Raw genomic sequence first — 22500 nt, 5'->3', positions numbered from 1 at the left:
TGAAAAGAACTGTGTTGGGTTGAGCATGTTCGTCGTTGTAGTGTAGTGGTGAAAACAGGACTAAAGATCTGGAGGGTGTGAGTTCGAGTACCGGTCAGTGCATAGTACAGTTGTTTGTTCCCTTACTATGTTGTACCATTGAGACTGAATTAATAAGTGTATGAGCACAGAAACCGATACGATGATACCAAAGATTAAGAAGATGTGTTGAGATGCGTAGACTAGAGCTTGATGAGGGAAGGTATGTCTCCTTTTTAGAGGAGGTTTAAGCTACGTTGAGTGGAAAATTTAACCTAGGTAAAATGAGGATCACGAATTTAACCTAGGTTAAATCGGATTCAACCTAAGAAAGGATTTTACCTGCAAAAATCAAAGCTCAAAATTTTCCCAGTCGGGTTTTAAGCGAACACGCTTTCAAAATATGAAGAACAACAAAAAAATTACTTTTAGTAGTTTCTGGTTTAGCAGATGGAAGACTATCACATTCGTCGCAAGATAGCGTGACACGGTTGTCATACACCCGTGAGAAGCTCATTTTCCTTCGCTCTAAGGCTGGTTACTCCGTGAAGCACCTTCCGTTGAATGCGCTACAAAAGCTTCGTGATCTACAGATCGTGAAATATAGAGGGAAAAGAGGTGAAAAAAGAAAGAAAGCATTGACGAGAATCAGTATTTCAACTCGTATAACCCCTAGGATTTCGTCGACTCGTTCATGCAAACGAAGCCACACGAATCTTCGCCCCCTTAAGAGAGTGTCAAATGCTAAACAACATCACATCCCCACAATCTTATCCACAAACATTCGCGTTCTCTCCAATAAAGTGGATGAGCTACAACAAGTTGTAAGCCTAAATAAGGCTCAAGTCATTTGTTCAACTGAATCATGGCTTTCTTCGAATATCCAGAACACGGATGTCACGATTCCTGGCTATTCTATTTTTAGATCATATAGAGTGAATCGCGATGGTGGTGGAGTATGTGCTTACATCTCAAACTCTATTCCATGCAAGCGGGTAGCGTATTACGACCATTGTAATGTTGAGTTCTTGTGGCTCTCTTTGAGACTACATTCTCTTCCGAGAAATGTGTCTATTATCCTGCTTGGAATTATTTACCATTCTACTGCGGCCTGCCGCGAACCCAAAAATCACGTTCTATGTGAGCATATCCAGACAGTGGTGGATACTTTTCTCGCCAAATACAACAACGCGATTGTTATTATTACAGGAGATTTTAATCTTACCTCGACACGTCTTGATCTATCACGAATCTCTGGACCCAATAATTTAAAACATGATAAATTTCTACACCTGTGACTCCGGCATGTTGGACTTCTTCTTTACGAACAGGGCTAGTTCATTTGAGCTTTTAAGGCTTCCCAAAATCGCTGCCTCCGATCATTATGTCATCCTAGCAAACCCCAGCTTGCCTAAAAAGATTACCGACCCAACTCGTAAGATCAAGCTGAGGGATTTAACATGCAGCAAGCAATTGGAGGGATTTTGGTGAGTGGATCGCAACAATGGACTGGGATTTACTATACGCTGCTCCGTCATGCTCCGAGAAACTTGCAATTTTAACGAATGAACTCACAACCGCAATAGATATCCATTTTCCGTTCCGATCTGTGAGTATTCATATACAAGACAAACTGTGCATTACTGGGAAACTCAAATATTATCATTTCTAGACGCCAACAAGGACTCTGTTGTTTATAAGTTTTGGCGTAAAAAAGTTCAACACTCGATCAAGTATGCAAAGCGACATTACTATTCTCATAAAGTTGAGGATTTAGTGCATTCAAATTCTGCTAAATGGTGGAAACAAATTAAACAACTTACAGGACAAGCTTCTGATCAAGGTGAATGGTTTCATAGATTTAATGACCCTTACCAACCTGGCCAATTTCAGGATTGTCTGGCTCTGGCAAATGGGATTAATGACTTCTTTGTCAGTATTACGGAACAATTCACACCCTTGGTACAAGCTCCTGTTAGACATGCCATTGTCCCACCTAGTCTACTTGTGTCAGAATTCGAGGTCTTAAAGGATCTAAATAATTTGTCATCAAATAAAGCTCCAGGTCCTGACGGGATTTCTAATCAAATATTCAAAGTCTTCGCCCCTGAGTTAGCACCTGTTATTTGTGCAATTTATAATCAGTCATTACAGGAGTCCTTTGTTCCAGGCTCTTTGAAACAGTCGATTGTAACACCAGTACCCAAGATTTACCCACCACAAGATATTGACAATGATCTCCGCCCAATCTCCCTTACCAATAGTATCGCAAAGATTCTAGAGGTATTTACGAACAGAAGACTTCTACTTCAAATAGGAGATAAGATTGATTCCAAACAATTTGCTAGGAAAGGTCATTCAACAACTCATACCCTTGTTTATCTCCTACAAGCAATCCACGAGGCTATTGACCGTGGAAATAACTGTGTTAGGATCTTCTTCTCGGACGTCTCTAAGGGTTTTGACTTGATCGACCATCAGATCCTTATAGACGAATTATCACTGCTCGGTGTAGACCCAGTGCACTTCAGTTGGATAAGATATTTTTTTAACAAATAACTCAAGCCGTGCGCATCGGGAACTTTTTATCGGATTGGAAGCATACCCAGGAGGTATACCCCAAGGGGTCAAGATGGGTGTCACCCTGTTTTCAGTCATGATAAATAGACTCCTAAGGGATTGGAATGTGAGAGCAAAATACGTTGATGATACCACAGTTGTAGAAATCCTGCCTCGCAATTCAATAAGCCTTCTCGATTTGGCTGTTAGTGCCACACACTCATTTTGTATTGACCGTAAGATGAAGTTAAACCCTCGGAAGTGTAAAGAAATGCTGATAAATTTTATGGAGTACCCGAACACTGTTATTCCACCTATTTGTATTGGAAATCACCAGCTCGTACGTGTCTCATCTTTTTTTAATTACTTGGTGTTAAAATCAGAGACGATCTTAAATGGAATGACCATATAGACTATAATTATTGTAAGGCCGCCAAACGTTTATATACCTTAAGAGTGCTTAAAAGAGCTGGCGTAGCGAATAGCAGCATTGTAAATATTTATAAGTGTTCTGTCAGATCTATTTTAGGATATGCCGTGGCTGTTTGGCAAGAAATCCCTGAATATTTGTCATCCAAATTAGAATCTATACAAAGGAGAGTCCTTAAGGTAGTTTTTCCGGGTGTTAGTTATAAGGAAGCCCTGGCCATATCTGGCCTCCCAAGCCTAGAAGTCAGGCGAAAAACATTAAGTAGAAAGTTTATTGCGACATGGAAATTTCGCCCTCAAGCTAATGTTTATAATGTGCCTTATAATCTTAGATCTGGGCGCGAAAAGTCCGTTCGCCAGGAGGCAAGAACCAAGAGAGCTTATGACTTTATAACTTTTAGATTTCTAGATTAATTATTATGCATATGTAGACTATACATTACTATACTTTAATTATATTTAATAGTTTTGTAAATGATACCGCTTGATAATTCAGTTTGTACATAGTTTTAACTGCAAAGAGTGGATTAAACTATAGATATATATATAGTAGCACGTTAAAGATTACGCGAGTTTCTCCCACAGGGAATAACTGGTTTGCTCACAATAACTTATCAGGGCGGAGCTACGAAACAAAAGACCTTCCAACTCATTGTTTTCGCTACTGTTTCTCGTATGACGCTTTGAGTGTTGTAAAATTGACTACTTCCAATCTCGCAAAGTGCCGGTTTTAGGATTTCCATAAGATTCAAAGAAACACACTGTCGCTAGTTCCTTCGAAACACAAGCCAAACCAAAATATCTGCGTCTGTCGGATCATGTCTTCGTTTGGGCAAACAGCAGACTCAAATTAGCCCTTGGCAAAGGGTCAGCCACAACTAGATTCATTACTTAACAGAGAGAAACAAACGAGATTAAAATAACATTCACTGTTGCGCACATACCACATACGCGCATTTGTGGTGCTGTGTATATCTTTAAAAAGAGAAGCGCAAGCAAAATGCGCGAGCTTGCAGGATGCGAGCATCATTGAGCACGGTAGTTTGCTACATTGTTGCGCGCGAATGTAAAGGCCCTGTAATTCGGGCAACGTTTTTCGTGCAACTTGTCGCGCAATAATGTTGCGTTGCAAGTATAGATGATTTGTTGCGCGTATTACCACCTTCTTGCGCAACAAATTTTCATGTTGCAGAAAGTAAAAGCGACGTCTACTTTTTGCAACATTGTCGCGCGAAAAGTTGCACGAAAAATGTTGCCCGTATTACTGGGCCCTAAACTGAATGTAACTTTCGGTGTGTTTGTGCGTCGGAGAACGGTAATTGCAAAGGCAGCAAAGTATTTAATACTTTTAAGGAGGCTCGAAAGGGTTTTCAGCTGAGCGCGCGCGTAAGCCGCACACGCAATACTTAGGCTTCTTAATTCAGCTCATGAATAGTAGTAGTAGTAGTAGTAGTAGTAGTAGTAGTAGTAGTAGTAGTAGTAGTAGTAGTAGTAGTAGTAGTAGTAGTAGTAGTAGTAGAAGAAACTTATTACCGTGTCAGAACCTTCTAGTTCGGGAGATATCCCATACTAATGTGGGGACACAAATAATAATAGATAACATTATTTACATGGAAATCTGCACGGGCTGGCTCCGGAGTATCTGTATTCAAAGTTTACGTGGCGTGACTCTGCTTATGTCCTCAGGGACTCTGAAAATAGCTCAATGTTCCATTACCGCGCACTGATTATTACCGAAAAAGCTTTAGCTACAATGGCGCCACATTATGGAACAGTCTACCATGCGATGTAAGGAACACAGAGTCTCTGGGGGTATTTAAACGCAAGATTAATGACATTCTTTAAGTCCAACGCACGGCATTCACGGAAAACAGCTTTTAGTTTATAGCTTGAACTTTAAATATTTTTAAATATTTTATATTTTAACTAGTTTGTATTTTATTGTAATCATTTTAAAATTTTACCTTTTGTAATTCAGATTTCAGCATTGTTTGTAATCTTAGCTGATGATTTTACCGTGCATAAATAATAAAATATCATATCATATCATATCATATCATTTGTCTTCGTAAACAGCCCTTAGGCCTCTTTCTTGTACCCTCTCCAAACTGCGACTATCACTAGATTTACAAAAGCGCCATATAAGATGGCATTAGGTTAGATATGGTAGAATGGCTGCTTTAAAAAGTTGTAGTTTTTGCATCTGTTGAAATCTCTTTTTTTTACAAATAATGCTTATGTGGTTATTAAAGTTCAATTTCGAGTCTATCGTGACTCGGAGAAGTTGGAGAGTTTCGGTCGTGTTGAATGTCTCTTTGTTTACGAAGATTGCGCATTCTTTCAATGTTATTTTCATGGTTATAATTATTTCCAATGATTAAGGTTAGGTACTTTTTAAAGTTAACAGCCAGCAGATTTAAGTCGTACCACTTGGTTGCTGTTTCCGTACTATCTCTAAGTTTGGATATAGTAGTAGGTAAGTCTCGACCTATGTGGTAAAACTGATGGTCGTCCGCATACTGTGTACATTGATATACCACTAACATGATAAAACAGATCGTTTTGGAAGACATTCCACAACAGAGAGCCTAATGCAGACCCTAGAGCACAGCCTCGACTGACAAATCTATTGGAGCTGATATAGCTTCCCATCTTTACACGATTTTTCCTGTTGGATAAATAATAGCTTTTGAGAAGTTCAACAACATTATCCTGGAAGCAGTAGGCTTCGAGTTTGCTCAGCAGCAGCGGTGGATGTAGGGAGTCAAAGCTTTCGACATACCGGTCGACATTATACTTACGGAAAGATGTTTATCTCTGGTCTCTCTCCACCCCTCCACCAAGTTGAGTAGGGTGGTTTCGCAGCTGTATTTTTTGCGGTAGGCCGATGAGTTTACACATAAGTGTTTGTCGAAACCAGCCGTAATTTTCTTGCCGACGAGCTGCTCAAAAACCTTACAAACACAGGGTAAGACAGTGATACGTCAGTGTGAATCAATCCTTACATTATAATTCAAAATGGAAGGTAATAAACTTTACTACTTATTCCGCACACGTTTCTTCTAATTCTTATATAGAGGGAATATGTGTTGTGGTTTAATTTTGCTCTTGGTTGAGATTTTTTTAAAACCAGCTATTTTTTTTCTAATCATGCAGTTTGTTTTTTTGTTTTTTGTTTTTTGTTTTTTTCAAACCAGGCATATAATTTTAAACCAGATTATTTATCAACTGTCCGAAAAGGGATTTTTATCTTTTGGGGTGTGGTTTAAAAATAGGGGCATGGCTTTTTGGGTGGTATGAAAACAAAACATCACTGGTAAATTGATCTTTTCCTCCTACGTTCCACCTTTCCCTTCCTTCCCCATTATCCTGCCTCCAATTTCCATTCAATTGTACATTAACCATACCACAAGTACTATTACTGCCACCTTCTGTGTACAAATCCTAGTGACAATTTTTCTTTTACAGTAAGTCCTACATTTCTACCAGAGTTCGAACCACTGCCCCTGATGTATCGTCCGATTAGTAACCCTGAGCTTCCTCCACTAAGCCACCGAGAACCGGTTACAAATCACACCCATAAATGTTGATACGAATAATTTTTATTGCGTCCCACTCTTCCCTCTGATAACATTCGTAGTCATTTGCATGATCATAAGCGAGAAAATGCAAAAAATACCCTGTGAGATGTAAAAAGAACATAATAGGCCTTTTTTGATTTACTTAAATCCAGCTTGAAAGAGAGGTTTTGAGGACAAAGGTAAAGCAAAGTGGATGATATGCAAATGTTTCTTACACTCATTCCAACGTGTTTCTATTGTTTTTGTCTGCACTGCCTCACTACCAAGCTGAATATTTGATATTTCGACCATGGCTTATTTGTCCTGAAATCACGGGAGCCATGTCAGAATATTCATAAAGATTGAACAGTGCTTACTTTTCAGTACAATCTCCTACTAACTATGGCTTCAAACTGTGACGATTCCACTCCAAATTGTGTAGACAAAATGGAATCTCTTTCTGCGCTGGACAGCCTTAAAGAACAGCAAAAGACTAGTAAATCTGAGATTAATTGATTCGTAGACGATAATTTCTATGAGCCAACAACAACATATCTCGTCGCTAAAGAAAAGAAAAACTCAGATGAACTCGAGAAGATCACGACAAAATCAGAGGTACAGACCATCAAGAGAAAAAGGTGGATGGGCGATTCGAACAACCAAATCATTACTTGTGAACAAAAAAGGGTTTTTTTCCAAGAGTCAGCTTTATGAAAATCTCACACACGAGAGTTGCACATAGAGGGTGACAAAAGACAAAACACTGGGTGGAACAGAACAGCCAAAGGGTTATTAACCTCTTTATGAGCTTATGTCGACAGCATACAGAGCACAAACCATTGGCAATTACCAGTAGAATCAAAGAGGTAACCTATCCATTACAAGCACCGTCATTTTTGTCAATACTGGACTGAGATTGACTTGATGGACTTTCGGAATTTGTCGTGCACATGTAGAAATCCTCACAAGTGGGTGATTAATCTTATCGATCATCATAGAAAGTTCGTCAATTCACATCCCCTACATGCAAAATCAGCAAATGACAAGAACATTGAAAGAAGGTGCGAGTTAGCCTGCCTTTGGGCCGCTACGCAGGCTAGTGCGAGTACACAATGCAGGCTTCATATGCTATGAACATCACTCTCCACAGGGCAATAAATACAACACTATACTAAGAAATTACAAAATGTTTTGAAATTCGAAAATATCTCCATCTTATGGCTGGAAAATAAATCTAAAAGCTCACTGGAGAGGAAGGCGATACGTAGTAAGGTGTGCAAGGAGTCATGATGGAATCCGGCAGTAGGTGATACTGTTTGAAAATCAAGGTCAACGCAGAGTTCCTTTCTTTGGATTTGTTATTTACTTTTCCACTCAAGAAGCGCACTGGTAATTCTCAAGGTTTAATACATTTGTCAAATAATTCTGTATCACGGGCGATCATGTACAAAGAGAGAAAACAAATTATCAGCAAGTCACTTGATAGCATCAAGTATCTTCATGTGCATGATGCCTTACCTTCCGATTTTCCGTCGAAATTCGAAAATATCAAACATCTGAGAAATTTCTATTTTTATTTCCAACAAAACAAAACAAATGCTTAATTGATTATGATTTTTTTGGAGTAAAAGAGTAAAATATGCACATCCCGTAGACAAGTGTCAGAGAGCAAGTTGCCTTTGATAACAACTGATGAGATTTTACAAAATGTTTCGAAATTCGAAAATATCAGAGATCTTTCAGGAATATCAACATGAAAGCTCAATGGAGAGGTTTCATGGGCATTTTGACAAAGGCTGTTTTTCCGCTCAAATCCTACCGTCTTCCCCAACAGGTTTGCCAATCAAATTATCATGCGATTGTCGAAATCTTGCCGTAAATTCTCTAAAATTTCTCTTTTCATAAGGAAAATTAAGAAAGGATAAGGCAACAAGTAGGCCGCAAACAGAATAACTGTAAAATGGACATCAATTGTTAAAATTAAATAAAGACCTCATTAGTTTAGTGATTCATGCACGCGATCTTACACTCACTCACTCACTCACTCACTCAGACAGACAACCCCTATGACATTGTGCATTACGGGCTAGCCCGTAAGCACAAAAACTCTATAGGTGAAAAAAAAAAGTTTGAGACATACTTAAAAAAAAAATGATTTTTCTGTAAAACTGGCCTACGGATTTTTTTGAATGGGAAGATTTCACCTTCCTCCCTCCTTTTCAGAAAAAGACAATTGATGCTGATTTTAAGGCTCAAAAGAAATGCTTGTATCGTCGCCACGGCAACGGTATTTTGGAAGAAAATGTAATATGAGAAATCTATGATGGGTACTTAATACTCTGGCCAAATTTCGTCTTGATATGATTACCCTAACTATATCTAAGAACAGAATATATTTATTTGTGTGGAAAAAGGAGGAACTATTTCGAACCTCCTTAAAAGATTTCGCTTTGTGCACGTTGAATAAATTTAAATTATTCATGAGAACTATTGATGGTCATTGGAGCATTTCGAACCTTACACTAGTTAGAAATAGTCGATGATTACGCTCAGTTAAAAACATTCTAATCTAGTAGCTACTTAAGGTTTGAGATGGAGAAACGTTGTCATCCTCCCCTCCTCTATCACAAAAACCTTCAAACTATGAAGGTATCTCTATCCCGAAAATTTAACCGAGAGCCTAAAGTCTTTCGAGTCTTCGAAGCCGAGCGGATCGTTGCTATGAAAATCAGCAATGGATAGCCTGTGTTCATGGTCAAGTGGCATGGATATTGTTCGAGCCAAAACACGTGGGACCCAGGGCCCACTTATCGTCAGGGCTGATCAAAGATTTGGAAGTCCAGAAGCTGGTCTCGGCCAGTTGAACGGACTCGTATTGCTTTCATAAAGCAATACATGGCGCCGGACCACTTTCAGGTGGTTATCCACCGGTTTCTTTAGAAGCCACCAAATGAAAAAAGCTTATGCCAACAATTTAGTTATGTTTAATACTAGCCTCACATGATATTTAAAATTGAAATAACAGTTATACCCCAATCTCGTAATCCTTTCCCGGGCTACTTTAGACCATGAGCAGTCTTTCTCTAAATTCAGTAGAACGGACGTGATTCCTCATGGACCTCTACGGGATTCGCAGTCTGGGGCAAGTCCAATCAGTCACCTAACACGCTACCCGTACTTTTACCTTTCCCGCATAACATGATTACTTCTCACAACTTAACTATCGTTTGAATAACTTAAAACAGTTGACTTTCGTATTTAAAACATGTCTGGTGTATTCGTCAAAACATCTGGTGTACTCCAAGTAATACAATTATTTCTTTCTTAAAACCAGATAATCACTTTTGCTAATACATTTGTTGCTCCTGTAAGTCTTCACGCTTTCGGACAATGCTTGACCCACGCAATAACGTCCAGATTCCGCCAATCGGTATCCAAGAGGGAAGATACTTGCTTGCAAACAACCAAACACTGTTTTCCGCTCGTAGCAAATATCCCTTATTTCCACAGGCCTTCTCCATTGCCGCATGCGACAAGTTACGACAGGCCAACATTTGAAAATATGGGTTAAAAGCATCTTTTAAAAACGTCTTTTAAAACGCTGAGACAATCTTAAGTCATGTCCTAGGCCTGTCGTAAGCTTCATGTCGCATGCGCCAAAAATCGGACCGTGTAAATAGATTCACAAGTAAATAGACCCCAACAACCGCGGCATGAGGTCGGCAAGTTGGTCTGACAACTGATACTCACTGTGGTATTAAAATTCGTGCTAGTCATGAATGTTTCGAATCAGTGATTTTTCATAACGGCTTTTGTTTCGTATGACAGGTCTATTGTTATTCAGTGATAGGCTGAAAACAATAGCTCGCTCAACGAGAACGCGCCACTTTCAAACGAAACCACCACTGCCAATTTTCAAACTTAAAGGGGCAAAGGTTCCTGCTGACCAAATTTTAAAATTAAAACGGTTTTTTTTTATCCATGTAAACCCCATCTACCATTTGCCGTGCATGCAAATTGGGAAGGCAGTCAGCATTTCGCAAAAATCGCTCCTGAAAATCAACTTCATACTGAAAATGACCGCATTTTAAAGTGGAAAGGGATCATAGTCCTTATACTTGTCCTATATCATTCATATTGAGCGCAAATAATAGATGTATCATTGATCTTGATAAGGCCGCGCGTGGAAGTTAAAATTGGCACATTGGGGAACCAAGAAAGTGACTTTTTTGCAGCATTGTCGGTCAAAGTTGGCTTACTCTTCTCTAATTGAAAGCCTTTTAAACCAGATCGTATTCAAATTTGCCGGGTAACCGGTTATGAATAATTAATGATGTCTCGGCACTCCGCGAAATGCGGGATCTTGGAATTGTCAGTCTTATAAAGACTAGAACAAAAATCTTCCACTTCCTTCATGATTCTTTTGGAATCAGAGGTAAGAAAGCCGTCTTTGGTAAAGACCTTACGAATAAAACTCTTGGATTTTTTTGTGGGTTTCAAAGTTTAAGAAATATTCATTACTTTTTCCCCCTTGCTCAAACCAGGTGGCTCTGGAACGTAATATCGCACCCATTGATGAGTGCTCATAAAACAAATGATTTCGAATATTCTCCATTTGTTCAGGGGTTGTACACACACTGCAATCTTCCTTGCTCTCTTTTAACGAGTCTTCTATTACTTTCAAATTCTGTGTTCTAGCATTAGCTTTTGCTTTGCTGTGCTTAATCGTAACCTGCCTTATTCGATATTTGATTAAGTCCCAAAGAACTCGCTTATCAGTAACTTTTGCCACTCTGGAACACTCTCAGTTATAAGCTTACGAAAATAAGAATCATCTAATAAAATTGCCTTAAATTTTCAGTAAGATGGACCGTACTTTTGTTCTTCGCCACTGTTAAAGTAAAACAAAATAGCCGAGTGATCGGAGTTCAAAGAGAGAATTATATCGGCACGCTCTACCTTCCCCCTGGTGGTACGAGTCACTCAAGAGCCAATAATCTAATCTCCGTTGAAGAGAAGGATTTTTTTGTCTCCAGCTAAAGCGTTTACAAACCGGATTCCTTACACGTCAAATATCCTCTAAATTGAAATTTAACGGAGGCTTATTCCATATTCTTCGTGCGCAGATGACCGAGGCAATTCTTCTGGTTTATTTCAAGTGAACCGTCAAAAATGAGGAGCTTAACTTGGGTCAGGAATGTGGGTTCCCGCTGTTTAAGTAAAAAAAAAAAGTACCTAAATCTCAGTGGAAGTTGTAACAAGGCGCAGGCTAAAAAGGCAGAGCAAGAGATATAGAGGGAGGGTGAGGTGATAATCTCGACACGTTTGCGGGGCCGATTTCGTCGTAAAGTTTTTAACGACGACAGACATTTTAAAGGAATTTAAATTAATTTCGAGTGACATGCTAAATTAGTCCAGAGGCACAATAAATCAATTTGAACTATTTCCTAAAACATGGTTTACAACGGCGAGCATTATGCAATGAAAAAATGGAAAATTATTTTTTAACTTTCAGACTACCGAAATGCGACTTGTTTTTCCTGGCATACACTTTTCTCAACAGCAATGTTGAATTGGTTCTTTTCTGATTTTGAAGCAAACCAAGGTTTAAGTTTCATACTTATGGAACTCGATAACTAAGGAATAAAACTCAACAGCTATTACTCCTTCAAAGATCTGCTTCTCTAATTCTCCAGCTAAACATGAAAAGTTACTGATGTATTGGTGTATTGGTTAATTTAAAGACAGGCAGATTAATTCCCCAGTGTATCAGTGAATTTAAGCTGAGAGGCAGATTAATGCTCCGGTGTATACACAGAATTCATAAATGGCGGCCAACCTGGGTCGAGTTAGCGGCCAAACATGACACCGAGGCGTTTTAGGATAAACATGCAGTATTTTTGAGGAGGGAAGGAGAAAATGAACGATCGACGTGCGGAAAATTACATTCCTGGTTCTTCTTTAAGTGCCAGAAGGTCATCGGTATTAAAAAATGATGAGCAACGGTTGTGGCTGAAATGTTGGAACGATTATGCTTAAAGATCAAATTGTAAAGAGGTAAATTTTAACCTTTAGTAAGCTTACATCGTTCGATCCGGCTTAGGCTTATGGCATAATTGTGTAAAATCAAGTCATCTGTTTGAAGAAATTAAAAAGAGCTCTCGTTTTTCTTTTTGTTGCTATTGCTTTTTTAAGAGTCGAACAATACATTATTCAAGGGAAAGACAGTTTTCTTATTAATCCGGATCCGGATTCGTTGTACAAAAAGCGAAACTTTGCCAAGGAGGGTGCGATTTGTGCTGTTGTTGATTCAAACTCTGGTGAGATTTCTTATACAAAACTGAAGCAAATGCTTCCGAAAGGTAAAAGTAGAAATGAAGAAGTTTAATGGGGAAAGCGGCTGGAAAGCAACATTTTGTCCCAATCAGCTGGAAGAAGGGGAAACCTCTTGAAGATCTATGTGTTGGTATTATTTACAAAGCTGGTAGTACCTTGAATATTTTGAAATGTCTATATTATAGTTTAATTTATTCACATCTGTCGTATTGTACTGTCTCATGGGGACGTACCTACCTTACTAAATTAAACTGTTTATAACTGCTACCGGCAGAAAAGAGTATTAAGGATTATAACACAATAAGGCTCGCGAGATCATAGCAGACCCCTGTTTACTAGATTAGGTATACTGGACGTATTTCAAATAAATTATTACTAAATTACAAATGGGTGAGCTTGTATACAAACATCAAAATAACTTGCTTCCTGATATTTAGGACTCCTATTTCACAAACATCAGAGAGGCCCATCGATATTGTACACGTGCAAGACCAAACCAAAATCTGTTTATACCTCGGTCAAGAACGAATTATGGCAAATTCAGTTAGATTTGCCACAGCCGATAACTGGAATAAAGTACCTTAACATACAAAAAATGCTTCCTCTCTCCAAAGCTTTAGAAATGAGCTTAAAGTTCATCTCTGTACATTCAAAGCCCAAGAATGACATCTTGTTTAGCTGTAGTTGCACCGTGTCATTGTTTTGCTTTGTTTCGTCAGTTTTGTTTGTTTACTTTCTGACTCAAACTTATTAATTAACCTAATTGTACTCTATTTTATTTTATTTCTTGGTTTCCACAACGTAATCTATCATGTCTGCCTGCTATTTAATATTACTTATATAATAACCCAAGTTATTCACGGATTTTGATTGGTTCTTGCCTATGATCTATTAGAGGACAGACGCACGATTGACGTCACCATCAGCTTTTATGCGAATAAAGTTTAATTCTTTATTATATAAAACAAATAGATTCCATGTTGCCGTGGGTCTGTTCAGTAATAGATCACAGAAGACGTCAAAATGTGGTAAGAACATCAGTGACACACTCGGCTATCGCCTCGTGTGCCACTTTTTTGTTCTTACCACATTTTGACGTCATCTGTGATATATTACTTAACAGACGCACGGCAACATGGAATCTATTTGTTAAATATTAATATTAATACCTTGTATGACTGCTTGATTAGGTGTGCGAAGACTACTCACCCTGTGGGGTTTTGCTCGCACATCTCCACTCCACATTCTTGTACCATGTATTATTAATTTGTATTGTTTTATCTGTGGAAATAAAGAAACTTATGAACCTAGGAGGACGAGTATCTTAAGAATCAGAATGTACTAGCGACGAAAGCACATTTTGTTTTTGCTGTAAGTGCTATCACTGCTTCATGCAGAAAAATGACGAACCACTAATTTTAAAGCGGCCTTCACACAGCAAACTAGTTTGCAAACTTGTGTTGGCAAACTCAAGTTGGTGTGTGTGAAAGACACAACAACAGTTGTTAAACATATTGGCAAAGTATTGGCAAAAATAGAGACAAGTTCTATTTGTCGCCAACAAATTGCCAACGTGTTTGCCGACTGTTTTTGTGCCGCTCACACACTCCAACTTGAGTTTGTTAAACTTGAGTTTGCAAACTCAAGTTTGCCGTGTGAAGATAATAAGATAGTAATTTGTATTGCATCTGGAGGTGTCGTGGAACTCCGCTTGTTCATAGGTGGCGTGTAAGGCCGGTTATTGTAACCACTGTTTGGCTCTGACGCTTAAAATTTGTAAATTTTCCTTGTTTGAAAGTGGAGGTACACAAGTTTTAATCAGTGATGCGGCAGCAAAATCCTGAGGCATACATTAGTAAGCTTCAAACCTCACCAGAGTTTGAATCAACAACAGCACAACTCGCACCCTGCTTGGCAAATTTTCGCTTTGTATACAACAAATTCGAATCCGGATCCGTAAGAAAGCTGTCTTTCCCTTGAATGATGTATTCTTACAACAATAAAAAAACAAGAGCATTTTTTAATTTCTTCAAACAGATGACTTGATTTCACGCAACTACGCCGGGTCGAACGATGTAAGCTTACAAAAGTTAAAAATCTACCTCTTTACAATTTAATCTTTAAGCAGAATCGTTCCAACATTTCAGTCAAAACCGTAGCTCATCATTTTTTTAATACCGATGACCTTCTCCCACTTAAAGAAGAACCAGGAATGTAATTTTCCGCACGTCGATCGTTCATTTTCTCCTTTCCTCCTTCAAAAATAAGGCGTGTGTATCCTAAAACGCCTCGATGTCATGTCTGGCCGCCAGTCGACCCAGGTTGGCCGCCATTTATGAATTCGGTGTATTGCTTAATTTAAGCAAAGGCAGATTAATGCCCCAGTGTGTCATTTAATTTAAACACAAGCAAGTTAATGCCCCAGTGTATCATTTAATTTAAACACTGGCAAATAATGTCCCAGTGTATCATTTAATTTAAATACAAACAAATTAATGCCCCTGAGTATCATTCAATTCAAACACATGCAAGTTAATGCCCCAGTGTATTGCTAAATTTAAACACAGGCAAATTAATACCCACTGTATTATTTAATTTAAACACAGGCAAATCATTGCCCCAGGAGGGGGGCATTGGGGTCTATTAGAAACCGAGAAGCCGCAGAAAAATTCGCCCAAAACCGAAAAACCGAACTGAATCTCGATTAAAACCGAACACAAAACCATCAGAACCGAAAGTTTACAGACCCGGATTTCCAAAACCTTAAGTTAATCGATTTGATACAGTAGTGGCACCTGGAGGATATGGGATAAGCTAGGTTAATTTCATCACTTTATGCAGGATGTGGATGTTATTTGTGAATCAGGCATACCTTCTAGTCTCGGGTCTAGTCTTCTAGACGTGAATTCAGAGATTCGATCGAAGTATTGCAGCAATCAGTCGACCTGCGACCTGTAATGACTGTAAAACGGTCTAACATAAAATTGCACAGTTTGTTACCTTTTTGGTGGTCATCGGGACCTTAGCGTGACTTTTACTGTGGTAAGAAAAAAGTCCTTGAATTGACGTCTGCGTTTGGTGTCCATTTGATAACTCCCGCGGCAAGCGCTCTCGATTGAGGAAACCGGAAACCAGAAACCGAACAGGCAAAACCGAAAACCGCGTTGGAAACCAGATCCGAAAATCTACCTGTATTTTGGCCGAAAACTGAAAACCAAATTCTAAAAAAGGGAAAATCCGAAACCGTAAGAGACACAAAAACCAAACAACCGACCTTTTTTGGTGCAAAAACCGAAAAACCAGCCCAAAAAGACGCCAAAACCGAATAACCGAAAATCCCAACGCCCCCCTCCCCCAGTGTATCAATTAATTTTCACACAGGCAAACTGATGCCCCAGTGTGTTTCAATTTGATCTAAAGTAAAACACAGGAAAATTTAGAAGGCCCAAAATTTGTAGCTGTGTAAAATTTCATTCCGGGCGAATTAATTTCCCACCATATCACGCGCAGGCCGGCACATACAATATTAATCACAGACTTATCATTTTCCAGCTATCATGATATCCTGATATCATGAAATTGAACCTAACAGCAATTATTTTACCCCAACTGAATTCTAACTTTCCTCGATAAAAGACAAGTTCCCTTTCCAATTCAAAACTTCGATTCTCCGCGATTTTGGCGTTTGAGCATGAGCCTGTAACACCGGGAAGGCTTGCAGCACTGAATTCCCCGACGTCAACATTGTTTACCGCTTCCATAACTCGCTTGAAAACATCTAAATACAGAAATCCATGACATTCAGACGACGACTGCTTAATTAATTCCCCACAGAGGCCAAACAAAGTTATTCCGTAAGGTTCGTCGACGTTTTTAGTTCTTTCTGAAAACCAGAATTTCGGAACGTGATCATCATTTTCCCGCCACAAATTACCGACTTGAACACGACAAATCTCACTTCGAAAGAGCTGAAAGAACTTTCTTTTGACAAATTGGCTGACCTGTCGACCAACCAGTTGACTTGAAAGGCTGTACCATTTTTCCTCGGGTCCGAGGGTTGATACATAAATCCTAGAGAACGAAAAATGGTTCCGTGTCCCAGCACTAACCGCCACTGCCAATGCGCACCAGCAAACTGAAATGGATTTGTCTTTCCGCAAAATTCATCTCGCCCCTAAACATGGTCATTCAATAGAACATTAACTACTTTTTTCTGCTTATCATACTCATTCACATAGCGGAGCCTTTTGAATATTTAAGGAGGCTTAACTGCAGAATACCCTGCAACTCCAATAAAGTTCTGCGTACCTGGCTACGCGATACGCAGAAACTAATAAATTCAAGTCGAAGTATGTAGTTTATTTCGCGAATCAAGCAGTGTTCGATTGTGAATTTTACGGTTCGGTTATCTTCAATTTTTACAAGATCGTGGGAACAAAATAGCACTCGTTTACTAAGTAAGCTAGCCTGTTCCTGGCTCCCAGATAGTAGGGAAAGAGAAAGAGAAAAAAGTGAGAACGAAAAATGAGTGGGGGCTTAGGCTTGGGCGTGGGTCGAGCCCCGCTCGCTTTTCCTATGCAGTCGTTTTCGTTTTCCCGACTATCTGGGAGCCTGGAACAGGCTATAAGTAAGCCTAAGCGCTCGTTTCAGTCATTAGGACTAAACTCTCTTTTAACATTTTAGCTTTCATTTTACGGTTCGGTTAAATATACTTTCATAGAATATTTATACATATGTATGGCATATTTATACATATGTATGGCAATATTTATGCAATGTATGGCGTGGGACTCAAATTGGAGGAGGTATGACAATGAAGTATTCATGCTATAGCTAAGTGGTGCTTCCAACAACTACAGCCGTGTTTGTTATTCTCGCGCCCGAGAAAATTTTAGTGGAAGTAAAAACGAAGTGAGTGGTTGTCCGATAGTTTTTATTTGTCGCTCCCGTATTTGAAGATACAAACCTTATACTGAAACAGAAGATCTCTGTACCTAGGGTACGGAGGGTAGTGCATTTTTTATGTTTTTAAGCAAGCCGTAAAACAGGAACTAGAGTCAATTTCCAAGAGTAATTAACGGATTGCAGAAACTGTTCCAGTGTTACTTACTTGACACAGAATTTCCTTCTGGCCCACCAAATGGTGAACAAATTCAATTGCATTTTCCAGTGTAGATTTCGAAATTTCACTCGGTGGGGCAGAAGCTGGAACTTCGGCGAGAAGTTCAGTCAAGGTGTGATTAAAAAGATGCAATGCTGCCGCGACTCTTAGAACCAGCTCCGGCATTTTGGACTTTGGGGGGACTTTGCCGTCTCGGCGGGATGGCTTCGTTAACCTCTAGATCTGCGACAAACTGATCGATGTTGTCCCTAAGGAGCTGCTGTGCGCTGGGCTGGAAGCTGAAGTGAAGTTGACCATTGTCGTAGATGTTCTTGAAACTTTCATTGAAGTCTTCTATTACCTCAGTTGACAGGTGGTTAGCAGCCCTCTCCATTTCTGTGAGTGTCGGCCTGAACGTTAGTGGAATGGAAAACAGACCATGTCCATGGTCCATTTTTGCGATCAGTCTCGCCACGTTGAGCAATGGGATGACTCTGCTCTCCTCAGTCGAATAGTGGTATGAACTTTGTTCACCGGAGAACAACTTGCATAACAGCTGAACGTGCCCAGTGGCGTTATCCTCGTCCGACTTCATTAACTTGTTAAGAATGTCAAAGACTTCAGGGGAGAGAATGACGTTGATTTGCTGATAATTGAAGAAGTTAACTCTAAGTGCTCTAACGGGTCTTGGGCGGCATGCTGAATTGCGGACGATTTTCCTGAAAAGATTAACAAAAAACGGTGGTATCAAAAATTGAACCACATATGAAAATTTTGTAGGAAGGGTTGACTAATGTATCAAGTAGAGTGAAAGAATTTTCAAGTGAAGTCACGATATATTTACCTGTTCCTGGGTATCCAACAAAGATGGCGAAGATGTTAAGCGACTGATTGTGCGTCAATGTTTGAACTCGCGATTATTTGGTTTATAGAATGATTATAGAACGATTATCGATTATAGAACGAGGTATTTTCATGTGAAGCGCGCTAGCAGAATACCTTGGGTGTTTGAAAAAGTGTTTGCGATCATATGATTCACAAAAATAGGATATTCGGTGCGACAAATTAAAGAAAAGGTACAAGCAATGTATTTTGTTTTGTTGCTGTTTTTGTCGTTGTAACAAACGAGGCGTCGATGCGCTCGATTAAGCAACGGAGTTGTAATTCATTTTGGCGACTACGGGACTGCGGGACTGCGGAAGCAGCATTGCAACACGACTGATTATCATTTCAACGACTAACGACTACGGGGCTGTAGGACTGCGGGCGCAGTAATACAACAAGACGGCGGCACTGCTGGAGCAGTTTTCAAGTTAGATACTTTGTGGGCCGGGTATTCTGCAATCTAGCCAACAAAATAGCACTCGTTTACTGATTAAGCCTAAGCGCTCGTTTCAGTTATTAGGCCTAAGCACTTTTTTTAACATTTTAGCTTTCAATTTACGGTTTGGTTAATCACACGTTTGGTTAATCACACGTTAATCACAGATTATCTCACTGCGTACCGCGTACCGCGTACCGCGTAGCCACCTTATAAGATAGCCGTCTATCTTGAATTGATTATCTTCCGTGTACAGCGTAGCCAGAGATAGACTCCCATTTTGAATTGATTATCTCAATGCGTACCGCGTACCACGCAGCCAGCTTCTAAGATAGCCATTTTCAATTCGCAGTTGATTGTTACTTGAATAAATTACATACTTCCACTTGAATTTATTAGTTTCTGCGTACCGCGTAGCCGGCTTGGCAGAACTTTGTTCGAGTGGCAGGGTAATATTCTGCAGTTACTCCCAAGAAAGGTTCGTATTTCAAGGTTTGACGTAACACGTTCTAAAACCAACGGGGATATTGTAAAACGTTATATGATATGTTAAAATGTGCCAAGAAAACTGGGAATTTTGGCACAAAGTAGGTTATTTATGGTTTAAAATTGCTAAGCCCGGATTGCCAAGCTTGGATTTGAAAAAAAAAAGGCGCAATGTACGGTTTTTTTGCCAACCTTCCACTCAGTTAAGTGTGGCAAAAATACCAAGAAAGTATGCCGGAATTGCCGATCCTGTGGAAGTGCACTGAAAGATGGAACATTTTGCTTAAAAATAATCTTTTTTTGCTAAAAGGACTTGGCATGAAATTCAGAGGTTTTTTTCATTTATTGCCAGAAACATAAATTTATGTCAAGAATGAGAAGAACGGTTCCAAATATTTTCAAATTGAAGAAGGTGGATTGAATTTTTTGTCAAGAAAGGCAAATGAGTGTTGCACGAGTTACTAAACATTCAAATCTGTTGACGACATCATCATAACCTCTAAGTTTAAAGTCAGTCCAATGCAATGCAAAATGACGACGGGAATTTCCAACGTCAAAGCTGTAGGGTTGATACAAAATGACCACGGAAATTTCAAACGTCTAATCTATAGGGCGATACAAAATGACCACGGAAATTTCCAAAGTCAAATTTGCGAGAGGCACCGGCGACCATGGAAATCTCCAACTTAATTCAAAACGACCATGAAAATTTCTAACATCAAAATTTAAGGTTAATTCAAAAATTTACTTGCCATGCCATCTTCCGTCTCTGACTCCAATCTCCAAGGGGAACACATTCAACCGATATCATTACGTTCACTCAGCAAAGCATTAACGCCATGAATTGGTTCCAGGGTTAATTTTATAAGGGTAGTCTCTCTCGTGGTCTTCAAATGGTGTCTCAAAACGTCTACTGGTATTTGGACTGAGATCAGTTACCGTTTTCGTTGACTCAGTGTGGCTTCAACCGTAGGTCATTCGTCGCTGGGCTACTTGTAGACATGGCCGAATCTGCTCAGTTCTCCTCGCTAATTTCATCATCGAAATAAGGATCGAAAAGGTCATTAGTAGCAAGGCTGTTACAGGACGATAAACAAAGTCTTTTTCCGTATTGTGCATTTGAAACTACTTCAACGTCCTGTTGTCCCATTTCGTTTATGTTTCAATGTCGTGATGTGAAACTGGACGGCAAGTTTCTATGTGTGTCATGTGTCATGCGGTTTTTGAATGCGACAGTGCGGTTGATGTTGAAAGCCAATCACGATTCCAACGGCTCGCAAATGTTTTTCTATTCCCTTCTATAGTTTTATTCGTGGTATAATGTAAGTGTTAATTCATTAAAAGTGAAGAAAAAGACTAATAAATTTTGGAAAACAATAACTTAACTGGATGGAATGTATGATTAGGCTTCAGTAAACAGCAATCTTCAATCACATGTGAGCCTTTTACAATCTGATGGTAAAAAAAACACTTTATGGAACTTAACTTAACACCACTATTTCGATAGTAATTACGAAATTGATTTAAGTACTGGTAAATTTCCACATCTTCTTGGTTTTTAAAAGAAAGTATTTGACAAACAAAATAATGTATCAGAAAGTTTGCCAAACATTACAAGACATCCTGATACAATTTATATTCACTGTGATATTGCTTTTAATAAAATAACCTTTAATCAACGACAAAATGATGTAATTTATGCATTTTCAAAAAGTAATTAATTTATACTTACCCATTTCCAATTAAAACAAAAAGATTAAATTGGTTAAATGTAATGAGAAAAACGTTTTAACTAATATAAGGGTAACAGATAGACAAAATAATAAAGTTGATATGGTTGATTTTATTATAAGTAGTTTTTTCTAATAATTATGGATTTCTAAACATTTTTCTCTTTTTATTATATCGTTTAAAAAATTACCTCTTAGATTTTTCAAAAGAGGTTGAAACTTTTTAAGTTTCCACTTTTTTTTAGTTATTTCTTTTTTACTTTTTACAGGTTTCAATTTTTTTTTTCAGCTGTCAATTGATTTTTAAAAATATTTTTTCTTTCTTTCTTTCTTTTTTCGAAAAAAAAAACAGAAATTTTTAATATTCTTGATACACCAATTACTTTACCAAAGAATAATCAACTACAAGAAAAATCTGGCTATAGGTTTTCAATTAACAAAAGAAACGATTGGTATGATTGGTATAATGAGTATTTTCGAGTTAACTATACTTTTGAAGTAAAAGCAGACGGGGCTGGTCTTGCTGATGATTCTCCTGCCACTCCAATTAATGGTTCCTTTTCACTAATTAATAAAATTGCTCTAAAATCAAATGCAAGAGAACTTTATGTTGTTGATAATGTAGACAAACTTATTTTTATAAAAAAGAATATGCTGAATCAGTTACAAAAAATGAATTTCGGTATCCTGATAAACAAATAGTAAAATTTTAAATAATAATTCAGGAATAAAACAAAGAGCAGCGTTAACAGTTGGTACTTGTAATGGTGATCCAAGGTTGACAAAGACATTTGACACAATAATGCCATTAAATCGTTACTCTGCTTTTGAAACTTAAGAATATCAATTAAATCCACCAATGAATCTTGATTTTTTTATTCAATTTCAAGATGATAATGTATTAATTTATCAAGCAGCTGCACAAGATGATAAAAGAGTTGTAAGAAAATCTGTAAAAAA

At 38.5% G+C, this 22500-nt stretch overlaps 1 pseudogene; it reads right to left on the bottom strand.

Moving 5' to 3' along the window:
- Positions 1 to 18735, bottom strand: part of LOC138017716 (uncharacterized) — a 46095-nt pseudogene extending 27360 nt beyond the window's left edge.
- Between the last annotated feature and the right edge of the window lie 3765 nt (positions 18736 to 22500).

This window comes from Montipora capricornis, chromosome 9 (assembly GCF_036669925.1).
Source record: "Montipora capricornis isolate CH-2021 chromosome 9, ASM3666992v2, whole genome shotgun sequence".
NCBI classification, from domain to species: domain Eukaryota; kingdom Metazoa; phylum Cnidaria; class Anthozoa; order Scleractinia; family Acroporidae; genus Montipora; species Montipora capricornis.
Note: the sequence above shows the minus strand (reverse complement) of the source record. Positions and strands in the feature narration are given on the sequence as shown.